The sequence below is a fragment of the Fukomys damarensis genome, unplaced genomic scaffold (assembly GCF_012274545.1).
Source record: "Fukomys damarensis isolate Sample0158 unplaced genomic scaffold, DMR_v1.0_HiC HiC_scaffold_30, whole genome shotgun sequence".
Lineage (NCBI taxonomy): Eukaryota > Metazoa > Chordata > Mammalia > Rodentia > Bathyergidae > Fukomys > Fukomys damarensis.
Window position 1 is genome coordinate 43,815,524 of NW_022900942.1, and position 14,051 is coordinate 43,829,574.

The window sequence follows — 14,051 nt, forward strand, 5'->3', positions numbered from 1 at the left end:
TTATGATGGTATCCCTCCTTAATACAGACTTATAAATTTGTATTTCAAAAAAATTAAAATTGTTAGTCTGCCTTTAGTTTCTATATATATGTGTGTTGGTGTGTGTGTGTGTGTGTGTGTGTGTGTGTGTGTGTATGTGTGTGTGTGATATTGAGTAGCATCATTCTTGATAACAGTACTCAATTATCATTCATATATTGTATACTTTTCCAGGGAATTGTTGTATTTAGATTTTCAAATTTATTGCATAAAACTTTTTAGTAAAGTGTTTATGATTCTTAAAATTCTCTCTGTGTCAAAGCTTATTTCCCTATTCTCATAGTTTAGTTTGAAAATTTTAGTGCTGTCCTTTTATTGCTTGGGTAAATCTATTTTTAATTTTTTTTTCCAAGAATTAGGTTTATAGTTTATTCATTAGCTCTATTTCTCTATTCTCCTTCTTAATCTTTTATTTCTATTGTCCTTTCTTTCTTTTTTTCTGGTTTCTTTCTTTTCCTAATTTTCTCAGTTAATTTTTTTTATTCTTTTGCATTTACTGAAAAAAGAATTTAGTACTGCAAATTTTTCTCTGGTCACAGCTCTAAATGTATTCCATATCTTACGCTGTGTAGTGTTTTTATTGTCATTCTTTTTCACAACAGTTTACAGTAGTGCATTGTATTTCTACTTTTGTTGTAAAGTTAGTAGAAAATGTTTCCATTTTCCACCTGAAAAGTCCATTCTGAGTTTGTGTTATTTTGAATTTGTATCAGAGTGGTTTATAAATTTCTAGTTTTAGTGCTTTCTGAACAAACTTTCTGTATTTCTAATTACTTTATTGAAATTGGTGTTTTGGGGTAAAGAGGGTGAAAGGAAGGCAGGGGTATGGGGAAAGAACCAGAACCAAGATATATCATGTAAAGTTACAAGATCCCAGTGATAAATGTAATTGTATTGTTTGCTTTAAATGTACCAGTAAATTTAATGGGGATAAAAGGTGTTTTCTTTATAATCTAGTCAATATACAAGAATGTGGTATGGACATTAGAAATGGCTGTATTCATGGTATGAAGATGTAAAATGTAGTACATACTCATAATATTTGTCCTATTGATTGCATTGTTTGATTTCTCTGCTTATTTACATTTTCTTTACTTATCTGTCTTATTCTAAAGTGATGTATAAAAATCTTATGATTATAGTGTTTACTTGCATCTTTTCTACATTTTAGTTGTCATTGTCTTACTCAATAATCATTCATAAATATACAATTATTGTGAATGTGGCTTTTAGCATTAAACTATGTTCCTTTTTACATTTAATGATCAGAATTCTCTCTATGTTCCATTTTCATCTTACACCTCTGTCTCATTCTTCGATTTTAGCAATTCTGGTTTTCTTTTAATTTAAGAATCATTCTTTAGCAACACACAAAATTAAGTCATTTTGTGAAGCAATGGTAAGATTTTTATGTTTTATTAGTTAACTTGAATCCATGAATTGGTCTGAGGAAAAAATTTGATCAGTTATGTCATCTTTGCCTTTTTAAATATATTTTCTGTTCTTCTTTCATTATAAGATACATACATTGTTTTACTTAAAAATGTTCCACTGTGGTATTTAGGAAGGTCATTATGTCTAAGAGTAACTGCTGTGTTTCTACTTTATTAAGTGCTCATCACTTCCTCCTTTCTCATTAGTCTTTTTCAATTTAATTTACCAGTTTTATTTCTTTTTGTCATTTAAAGCCAAACTGTTATTTATACTACAATGAAATGTTTCTATATTTTGTTTTTTCTCCCATGTTTTGATGCTGCTTATGTTATCACTACTTCGTCAAACAAGCAGAAGTTTTGTAATATATATCACTTTTTAAAGAGAACAACAGTGATTACACTGTGTATCACTGTCTTCAAAGTAGTTACTCAGTAGAAGACATAAATCAGAAAGGTTCCTACAAAAAAGAAACAGATAACAACATGAACTTTATTTTCAGTATTTGCTTTTGTTTTCCACCTTTGCATATTTATTAAGTCTTAGATACAAATTTACATGTTTTAAAATGTTCACATCAGTCTTTCTGTTGAAATTCTATCACTCATTAATTTGTTGGATGAATCTTCTCCTTCAGAAGATGCTGTAATCTTGGCTTATGGCTTCAGAATTTCTAATGTCCTTTCAAATTCAAAATTCAATCTATGACCTTGGCATTTAAATGATAGCTCCACTAATTAATTAGATTCTCATTTCACACTCTTTTTCACTAATTATTTTTACATTGCTCCTTCTTGCCTTTTATGTACATTTGTTTTAAAATGTATGATAGTAGTCTCAATCTTCTGACAATGTAAATTCTTCAATCATTTTTTTTAGAGCTCTTGAGGGTTTTGTCTTTACCTTTGAAATTTAATAACTTTACTAGGAGTATCTCAGATATTATTTTTCTAGTTTTTTTCTTCCAATTATTCAGTATAGATACAATCTATGTTATTTATTGGAAGTTTCTTCAGTTTCTGCTTTAAATATTAAAAATTTCATCATTCAAAGATTTTTCTGCAGAAAATTTAGAAATATGAATGTTAGTCCACTACTCTGGATATTTTTACTTTTTATTAATACAAAATTTTTCACTCTCTGAATTGTTTTTCTAACTTCTTTCAATGTTTTCTATTGCATTTTTATTTGATTTTTTTATTTAAATCCTTTGAATGCTTGTAATTTTTATTGATTTTTTCATTTATTTAATGTTTAGTCAATTATTTTACTTCTACATATTTTTGTTCCTATAAAAGGTAGTTTTCTAACTCAAGCTAATTTGAAATAGCTTCATATTGATGGTCTTTAGTTCAGTTTGTTGTTTTGTTTTAACATCATTTAAAGAAATTTTATTAGTATGTGTTTTCAGCACATAATGTTTACATTACTTGTATGGAGTTGGTATGCACACATAACTCGTCTTAGTTCCTTTTCCCATCTCTCTTTTTCTTGATCCCTTTTCCATCTGAGAAATATCTGTCTCCAGATTTCCTATCATCTATCTTTTATTTCACTCTTCATTTATAATTTGGGTTTCTCATATAAGAGAAACCATGCGTTATTTATGTTTGTGGGCTTAATGTTTTGCGCTTAACACGATGGTGTCAAGGTGTATCCCATTTCCCACAGATGACTCAAATTTATCTTTCCTTATGGCAGGAAGGTAGTCTATTGAATGTAAATAGTTCATTTTCTTTATCCATTTATCAGTTGATGGACATATAGGCTGATTCCAAGATTAAGCTATTATAAATTATGTTTGGTATGCATGGGTAGCACTGTAATATGTTGTCTTTAACTCTTCCGGGAAGATACCTAGCAAGGGAATACCTGGGTCAAATGAAATTTCTTTTAGTTTTTTGAGAAGTCTCCACACTGATTTTTATTGTGGTTATACTAGTTTATATTCCTACCAATAATGCAGAAGAGTTTATTTTCACACAGCCACGCCTACATTCATTATAACTTGACTTCTTGATGATGGCCATTTCTCCTTGGTTAAGATAGAACCTCACTGTTGTTTTAATTTGCATTTCTCGAATGCAGTTTTGTTAATTCCTTTACATATTTATTGACCCTTTTATACCTCTTCTTCTGTGAAGTGTATACTCATTCCAATGGTCCATTTTTATTGGGTCTTTTACTTTGAGTGAGCTAATATATTTAAGTTCTTTATGTACTGTGGATATCAGTCCTCTGCCTGAGGAATAGCTAACAAATTTTCTTTCATTGGTACTGGGGATTGAACTCTGGATCTCATGCTTGCCAGGCAGGCACTTTGCTGTTGAGCTACTTCCCTGGCCTGCTAGCAAAGTTTTTAACCACTCCATAGGTTGTCTTTAGACTCTATTTGTTTATTTTGCTGCACAGAGGCTTTTCAATTTGATATAGCATTTGTTAATTTTTAATACTACTTCCTGTTCAACTGGGATTGTGTTCAGACTTCCCTACACTTATAATTTCAAGAGTTTTACCAATTTCACCTTCTAGGAAGTTTAACATTCAGTTCTTTGATATATTATGATTTTAGTTTAGTAGTTGATGAGAAATATGGGTCTATTTTCAAACTTTTTCCTGTGCATAGCCAATTTTTCCCACACCACTTATTAAAGACACTATCCTTTCTCTAGTGTGCTTTTGGCCCCTTTGTGAAAGATCAAATATATGGATATATTTAAGGTTTTTCTAGATCTTAATTCCTTTGATCTTCAATCTTTAGTTCAACTTGGGTTGATAATTTTCTGTTTCCTCCTACATTTTGATTATTTTGGAGAATAAGAATTATTTTCAGATGATATCTACAAAATATATTTTGATTTTCTGTGGTAGCTCTGAATGAATTTAACTTTCTGATTAGTTTTAGTTAATTTAGATATTCTAATGGCATCTTTTTGTTTTACTAAATAAATTATAGGTGCATTGCTGTAGTTGCTTGTTTAATTTTTGAGTGTAGAAGTGGTAGTGTCTTGAGAGTCCTCTGCTTTTATGGTTTACTTTTATCTTGTGGCAATTTATTTGATTTGCGATCATTTTGTTTACTTTCATTTCTACCACTCAATTGCAAAAGGGTGATTCTCTTTTATTATTTTTTTTCCTCATTGAGTTTATTGGTACATTTTAGGTATACAGTACAGTTACATTCATTATTGGGATCTTGTACCTTTACATGACAGTTCTTGGTTCTCATTTTTTCCCCTTGTCCCTGTCCTCCCTTTACCCCTCCTCCCTTCCCCATTTACAAACACTTTATTTCCCTTTTTTCATTTTCTACTTTTTTCCTTTCCCTTATTACCTTTCCCCTACCCTTCCCACTTTCCCTACAACTTTAGCTCTTTTCTTCCCATTTCACATTATCAGTTAGCTCATTACAGTCTTATGTACTATTATAGTTTATTCACACCAGAGAAACTATTTGGTATCTACACATGTGTGACTCATTTATTTCACTTAAGAGTATATATCCTCCATATGTACCATTTTCCTATGAATGAATCTTTATCAATGAATATTCTTTATCATTATTCTTCTCCTTCCTTTGAAACTTAACTTTCCCCTTCAAGTTGCTCATATCATGAGATTTTCTCCCTGTATTCATGTTCTGCTTTACTCATAAATAATTTTCAACATTTTTAGATATATTTTTTACCAATTGGTCTTCTCTTGGTTGATGTTTAGCATCACAAATAAGCTTCTTCCCAGTACCCATACTGTGTCTTCTCCCCAGGTTCTGTAGGTCTCTCTCGGCACAGGAAAGACATCAAGCACTGGGATCTGATTATTTTTCCATTTATTTTGAAGTCTAGACATCTGTTGTGACAAGTGTGAGGTTTTTGTGTTAATTTACTTTATGTTTTTAGATTTCTTACAGAGTATTAGCTACCTGAAAATCCTTGACAGCTGAGCTTTTATGAAATGGCTTACATTCTTGCTATTTCCAGATTAAGGTACACGTTTGTGGCTGTAAGACTTCAGACATAAACATTTTCTAGTATTTTTTTTCTATATCCTGACCACACATTATTTTTTAAAATTGTTTTGTTTTTTTGAGCCAGGGTCTCACTACGCCCTAGAACTCACTATGTAGCCCAGACTGGTCTCGAACTCACAGAGATCCTCCTGCCTCAGCTTCCCGAGTGCTGGGATTACAGGCATGCACCACCATGCCCAGCCTTCCTGGCCACACTTTTGCAAATAACCCCTAAACTGAACTTCCCCAAGTGATGTGAATGTCCTGAACAAGGAGATAAAGGCTGTTACTAATGGATTTTCACTCATTTATTTTATTTTATTGTGGCAATTTTGAGTTTGAAAATGTTAATGCAATGCTATTTGAAGTATAAATATTTCTATTCCTTACTTTTATTCTTGTGTTAGTGAATTTTCTAGTCTAGCTATTAAAATATTATATATATTTTTTGTTTTTAGAGTTTCTCATAATATAAACTTCTTTGGTATTAAGATTGTGACGCTTATTTTCATTTTCTTTGAGTTTTTCTAGACTGTTTTGCCAATTTAAAAATTTTTAATACTTTTGAATTATTTAAAAATATTTGTTCACAAGCATGGTAGTGTATTATATACCATGGATTTAATAACATTGGGATTTTGCTTTCAGTTAAAATCACATTGAAAGTATTTTTCTTCTGAAAGATGGATTTAACAAATGCATGATAAGGATAGTCTTTTCACAGCTCTTTAAAAGAGCTTTTTGCTTATTTTGGGAGTGTTTTATACAGTTCTCAACATGATACTTAAGAAATGTACTTTTTTTTAACCTTTGTAATATTAGCGTCAAGGTTTTAGACCTTTTTATCAGAAGTCTATGCTGACCATCATTTCCTCTCAAGTACAAAATTCTCCTATTTATTTTTCTTCAGTAATATCTATCTTTATTCATTAAATAATTTTATACTTTAGTTAATTTAATTATCTCTAATACATAATTTTTCCCAAAATTTGTATAATTTGTGTCATTGCTTGGCGAACACATTTATTTTAGTATATGTGCTGCTGAAGCGAGCACTGACCACATTTATTGTAGTCACATTTAAATGTGGATGTTGGATCTGGCCAGTGCTTTTGTAGGATGCTCCTACCCAAATCTTGATTGACTCTGATACTCATCTGGAACTTTCAACAAGTTCACATAAGGAAATTCTCCTTGAATTCTTGCATGTTTAAGACCACTTGTTAGTTGACATTATAACTGATTGAGCTTTGAACTAGAAGTAAAATACTTCAGTAACTCTGTCATCCAAAAATCTGTAGATGTTGCTGGGCTATCCTTTGATGTAGGTTGTTATTATGAAGAAATTGTACCTTGCTTTGCTTGTTTCCTTTTCTTTTTTCCTCCACATCTGATATGTGAGTTGATTATGCCCTAAAGGTTATTTTAATTTTTTTATGTATAGTATCTTTATTATGAAGATTTCAGGTTTGATAATTTCATGTATTTCTGGTACAGATTTAATGTATAGAAATCATTCTTTTTTAATTAAATGAAAATTTTCTTGAGTTACACCTTTACATATTTGATTACATGACTTTCTTTCTAATAGTTCTGATTATGGGGGATGAATCTTCATCTGTTCTTTTCTCTTTAAGTCATTTCTTTATTTAGTTAGTTAATTTTGAGACAGGGTCTTATTAAATAGTTCAGGTTTTTCTTGAACTCATTATGTAATCCAGGCCGGCCACTATCTCACTATGATCCTCCTGCCTCAGCCTCCTGAGTACTAGGATTTCAGGTTTGTGCCTCTATCTTCAGCTTATTTCTATTTCATTTTGCATTATCATTTTTATCCCCCATAAACCTTATTATAGTTTATTCATGGCTGTTTCTGTTTGGCCTACATTTCTGTGATTTTTTTAGTTCTATTCACTTCCTAAGGTATTTTTAGCTAACAACCCTCCTCATATTCTTACTGTCACCTACTTTAATGTATTTATGTTTAAGTTATTACTTTACAGATGAGTTGGGCATATTACCTTTCTTACATAATGGTGAAACATTTGGTGTACGTGTTCATTTACGTCTCAGTGATATGTTTCCACTATTATCTATTTCCTTCTTTGTCTAAATTTTTTTTGTGAGTTTTGTATATGTCTTTCTATTACTTTTATGGAAGAAGAATTTGTCTCCATGCTGCATACGTTGAGTTTGAGTTTAGGGCAATAAAGGGCGGCCAGATTTTGTCTGACAGAGTTGTAATTTTTCACAATACTGGATTTTTTCATACGAACAGCTTCAGAAGCTAGTTCTTGGTGTCAATGGACACAGGTCAATGGAAACAGCAGAGGGTTTGTGTTGCAAGGATTTTTTTCCTCATCACCATACAGACTATTTTATAAAAACATGATTCACCTGTGTGTTTCTTCATTTAGCTACATCAACTCTGCTTCCTAGCTAATTCCATGGTGTGTACATGCTAGCACAGAAAGCTGTACTCTTTTCTTTAATCCTTTTCTTTAATACTTTCAAAACACTGATTATTACCTCACTTATTAAACTAATGAATTCATAAATTTTCTTCCCTAAAGAGTATATAACCTGTCCAATATCACAACACAAACAATGGAAGTAAATTAAAGATCCAACAAAAATAATGGAAATAAATTAAAGGTCCAACAAAAATGTAATGAGATGAAAACCCAATGGAGTTTCAGAAAAGCAAAGGGATCCCTTTTGCCTTACACCCAGAACATCTGAAACTAAGACAGTATTTGAGAATAAAGGGGAAAGGGCTAGGGATTTAGCTCAGTGGTTCTCCCACCTTTCTCCTAAGCGCAAGGACCCAAGTTTGAATCCCGGTACCAAAAAAAGGGGGGGCAGGAGTAATAAAATTAAAAATAACGGTTTGTTAATAAGCCATTCCCTCTGCATACCTGATGGTATTATGTTACATCAAAATCACATGTGAGCTTTTATTTCAATTTTATATTTTCTGATTAATTCCTATTTTGACTTAGCAACATTTTATTAACTTCTTTGTTCAGTCTTCTTAAACTCCATTTCCTTTTCTAGGATTCATTTATATAACTTGTTGTTGTTTTTTTTTGTTTTGTTTTTGGTACTGGGGATCAAATTTGGGACCTTCCTTGTGCTTGTGAGGCAGGTGGTGGAACCACTGAGCTAAATCCCTGGCTCCATTTATATAATTTTTTTACAAGGTATGTTCTCCTTTCAGGCATGAGTTATGGACAACAAAATAGCCACATGCAAAAAAATGTGAAAATATATCTTTCCCCTAAAAATTAATAATAGCGCTGGGGATTTAGCTCAGTGTTTCTGCCGCCTGCCTGGCAAGCACAAGGAACCAAGTTTAATCCCCAGTACCAAAAATAATAATAATAACAATACTAGCATTCAGTATAATTTCCCATAAGCATTTTGAGAAAGGTGGGATTCTTGCATCCAAGGATACTGGGGAGACTGAGGTTAACTAGCTAGTGGTATTGGTAATCCCATATACTGATGAACCTATTTATTCCTTTTCATTCTCAGGAAACAGTCTGACAAGGTGCTTCTTCACCTTTTAGAATTCCATCATGTTGTCTCTTTATGTTGCTTTTATTTAAATTGGATTTAATATTTGGTAAGTTCTTTCATTCTAGAGACATATCATTGTTCAGTTCTATAAAATTTTATGTTTCTCCATTTTCCCTTTGAATATTCTAGAACAATTATTTGACACATATCCAAATTTCTGCACATTTTTCTAGAAATATTTGTTCCTTTATATTCTAGGAGGGTAATGACAACTCCTCAACTCTTCATGGCTACTAAATTTGATTTTTAAATTTTTGCATGTGAGCAATATGGTATTCAATTTTCCCAATCACTTTTAAAATCACAATACCTTCCTGTACTTCTCAGTGGATATGTACAGTATTTACTCTAACAAACACCTCATTTTCTTCTATGTACTGTTTGTGTGAGGACATGTTTTATGTGCCGAGTTTTCTGTCTCATCTTCATGGTGTTTCTCTCCATGAATATTTGGTCATGCTTGGTTGTATGTCTACCTTTGTTCTTAAAATCTACTGCTACATTTCTGGTAATTCCACATCTATTTGCACCAACTCTATGGGTAAGGGACTGGTCTCATCACTGTGGTTTATATGGACCCCTGGATAGCTATAATGAAGGCGCTGAAGATTTTCTGCATCCTACAATGTTGGCTTGTTTATCCTCTAGGTGTGGAATTGCTCTGTTCTCCATGAGCCTTAGCACCCATTCAAGTCTTTAGTTGCTGTTTACTCACATTCATTATGGCTGCCCCCGGCTCAGGCATTTTTGTCTTTCACTGGTGGGTCCAGGGTCTGAGTAGAAGTAGAAGCACAGAAATTTCCAACTGTGGCACTCAAATGAATTCATCTGAATGCCAGAGCTCTTTCCATCCTCTGCTTTTGACACAGTAACATTTATAGGGCTATTTTAACTTTGTATGGTAGTGTGTCTTCTGGCTCAGTTTGATTTTCATATTTCATATATAGGGGATGTTTCTTCAGTGAAGGTAATTTTCTATGTGGGTGTGGATCCATTTTCTTTATATAGACAGTCTCCTACTTATGATTGTTTAATTTATGATTGTTCCTATTTTACAATGGCCTGAAAATATTATTCACTCAGTTAAAAGCATACCTTTGTAACTGTACTCTTTCCCTAAAATGTACTTATAAACTCAATTAAAGCTGGAAAAAAAAAGCATACCCTTAAGTGTGATCATATAAGATTTTCTATACGATATTGCTGTGAACCATACCTCTTAGTCAGCCCCATAATTATGAGGGTGAACAACAGATACTCAACAGTAAACTGTGTGGCTAAACTGAGATGATCTGTAGGTTAGGAATACTCAATGCATTTTCAGTTTATGAAAATGTCATATTGTGATGGTTTTCTTTAAATGTAACTCCATTATAAATTGAGAAACATGCATTTTTTTTTCTTATTTTGAGAGTGGAAACCAAAAGATATGTTTGTGTTCTGCTTTCTTGAATTTAGAGAGAAGGAATTCGATTTAACACTCTGTTTACTGTTTTAGGGCACCTTTCTGAAATGTTCAGATCCATGTAACTTGTCGATATAATGGTTTTATCTAATTATCAGTTGAAAATGGCCTTCAGTCTTTGAAAGCTTGATGCCTGTGTCCTCCAATCTGAGAACTATTAGACTTTTAATGTCATCGGTCCTGTTACAGAATCCAGTTGGAAACTTTTTGAGAAAAGCAGGAGGCATGTTCAATTGGACCAACTATTTTCTTTTATTCTTATTTAAATCTTAAATTATTAATAGAAATCCTTTCTAAAATAACTTACAAGAGATGAGTAAATGATGGTAAATGTGCACTAAATTCTCTGTTCTATCCCACTTGTCCTCTTCAAAATGTTTGTACTAATCCAGCGTCTACTTTAAGTGATACTTTTTTCTCCTGGCGGGTTTCAGGTCAGGAATGAGGGTATTTCCTGGAAGAGGAAAACATAATGATGTTTATTTGTGACATCTAGCTAAGAGTTTTGCTTCTATTTATGATTGTTGTGTTGGTGTTGGTGGTGTAGCTACAGGGATTTTAACACAGGTTTTTCATACTGAGCTATCTATATTCACAGTCCTTTTAAAATTTATTTTCATTTTGAGACAAGGTGTTGTCAATTTGCCCAGGCTGGGCTCAATTATGATCTTCCTGCCTCAGCCTCTTAGAGTGTTAATGTTACAGGAAATAACACTGGAGATGAAATATGAAATATTATATCTCCTAACCTATTAACTGTATGATATGATGAGTTCTTATTCTCTATAAATGAAAGAATGAGTCCTAGGAACAAAGGTGGTTAAGAGTAGGAAATGTATTCCTATTTATTGATAGGAAAGCTCCTGAGGGCCAAGAGGAGTCTTAAATGAGTAGCTGAGGACCCCACTTTACAGAGGAGTTTTATAGGGTGAAACCCATGTAGGTACAAAGTGAGCCACAGACATGAATATCCAATAAGGTTACAAGTAGTCCCTAAGATAATGGTCCAATCGGGAAACAAGTCACATAAAAAGCATGGATGGAAAGAACCAAGATTTTCCTAGGAAGTGATGAATCCAGAGGTCTCTGGTCACCCCCTGGGATGGTCGATGTCTTTCTAGACTTCTTTAGGCTTTGTGTTTGTTCTTTGAGGAAGTATGCAGGTCTGATCATTTTGTCTTTAGCTTGAGGCCTGGTTTTCACCACATGTGTCCCCAGTGAAGTTGTGGTATGTTCCACCTTTGTCCTGACCCTCTAGAGAAGCTAGCCCTACCTGACTGACTATACTATTTCTACCTAGCTCATCTATGTATAATGCTAATAATACTACGCAAATACGCTACAATTCCCAAATAAGATTTTGCTTCAGAAATATGACATGGTCATAGTATATTAAGATTTGGTAATATACATAGTAGGGGAGTTGTTTGAATAAGCCACCAAGCTCACAGAAACTGGTATACCAATCCCTATTTGTTTCTCCTCTCCCCTCCTAATAACATCTACCCCATTAATAATTTACTCTACCTGCTCCTTGAACGTCTTCGATGACTCTTGCACACCATTTCTTTGCTTTCTCATTCTGATCACTATAAATATTTCTTATTACAAGCTCCAAGCTTCTGCCTCATCTCCAGGCCAATGCATCTACTCTGGCCATCATCTGAGACTGTATTATTTCCACCCTTATTTATAATTCTGGCTTCGTGGTATTTATAATCACTGATCATGACCCTCTTAAGCTTTCCTTTTCTATATTTCTGGCTTTTCAAAATTCTCCTGTTCATTTACGGAGATTTAAAAAATTCTTTCTCCATTTTTCTAGGTCTTGCACTTCCTTCCAAGGAAAGTCAAATAGTGCAAGTGGGGGTGGCGTCATGCAACTGTTATCCCTTTTCACTGTGTGCATTGTCCTTAAAGCAGAGCCTCAGAGCTGATAATGGAGCCACACATAAAAAATCATAATCCCAGTCAACTAGCCCTGCTAATAAATCAGAGAAATCCGCCATTCTCCGGCTGCTTCCACAGCTCCCAGGGTCTCCGCAATATAATGGGGCATAATTCACTCCTCACAAACACTTAATACCACATTTCCGCCATTTACAATCTGATAATATTCAAATACTATTGCTGTATTATGCAGCTCACAATTGCAGATGCGATTCCCTAACAGCCTCACACTTTGGCATGCATTATGTAAGTTGGTATAAAATTGCCTGTCTTAAAACTCTTCTTCAATTGCAACCCAATATCATCATTTCACACACAGAGCTTCGGGAACATTAAAAATTTAGCTTCTTCCCTATTTAACAGGTTTAGCAAAAGGGAGCAAAATAGACAAACAGATGTTCCCTCTTTTGAGTCCCCAGGAGGTCTGAGGCAAATAAAGAGACCCCATAATGGAGACATAGCAATGACACTGAAGGTGCATTTATTCAGATTTCAAAGAAAGGAAAAGAATGAGACCTTTCTATTGTCTTCTCTGGAAAAGAGGACATTGCCTATATCCGTGCTGCTGGTTGGTCTTTGGCACTGAAATGATTTTCCAGAAGGTTACTACTTTAGAAAACAGCACTAAACTCTTCTCACCAATCCCCTACATAGTTTTCTGGAAAATAAGGTGTTATGCACATTTTTTATCTCTATTAGTAGGTCATAACTCAGAGACTAAAATGTCAAAAAGTATCCCCTTGCTGTACCCAAACTGCCATGATGCCAAATGCTTAAACAGGATACACATCTTCCATTCCACAGCTCAGAATCTGTGACCAAACATGCATATATCCTCGGGGAAGGTGGTACAGGGATCCTCATTCATCTTGTGTGGTAAAAGACAGATATAAGACATTTTCCAATTGCAAGTTTTGATAGAAGAGGATAAAAAACCAAGGCTCCTAGTTTTAAGCTAGGGAAGTAGGAAAGGCGGTTATCAAAAGATTAAAATAGCACACTGTAGAGTAAGATAATTTTTAAAAAAAGTAAGATATTATCCCAGCAAAGTACTGAAAAAGGAAAAAGGCAGAATATTGAGTTTCCATCTTTGGCTCCATTTCTAAGGAGGTGTATGATTCTGGTCAAGTTGCTTAAACTGGGGGCCTTCCTTGTTTTGATTGATTGGTTAAGGATTTGGGCTATAGGCCCATCTAGCCCTGATCCACTTTGCTGAGGAGCAGAGGGAGAATAAATTACGCACTTTAATGTCTTTGGGCTTAGATCAATGAGAACTTAAAAAGGAAAATAGAGAAGGTAACATAAGGAGATAACACATATAGACAGATGGTTGGCCAATTAGTCATTAAGATTCCCCTCTCTTGCTTTGCTGTCCTTTGCCTTTGAAGATGACTGTGCTAATGCAGCTGACTCTCCACATGTGGGTGTGGCTGGGAAGATGAAAGGAGGCTGCAGGCACATTTCCCTTTCCAGCATCATCTTGTTGGGGAGGATCTGTCTTTTCTGCTCCTACTTTGATTTATGTTCCTGATTATTCGGACACCAGTTAATCCTTAGTGACAGCAGCTGACC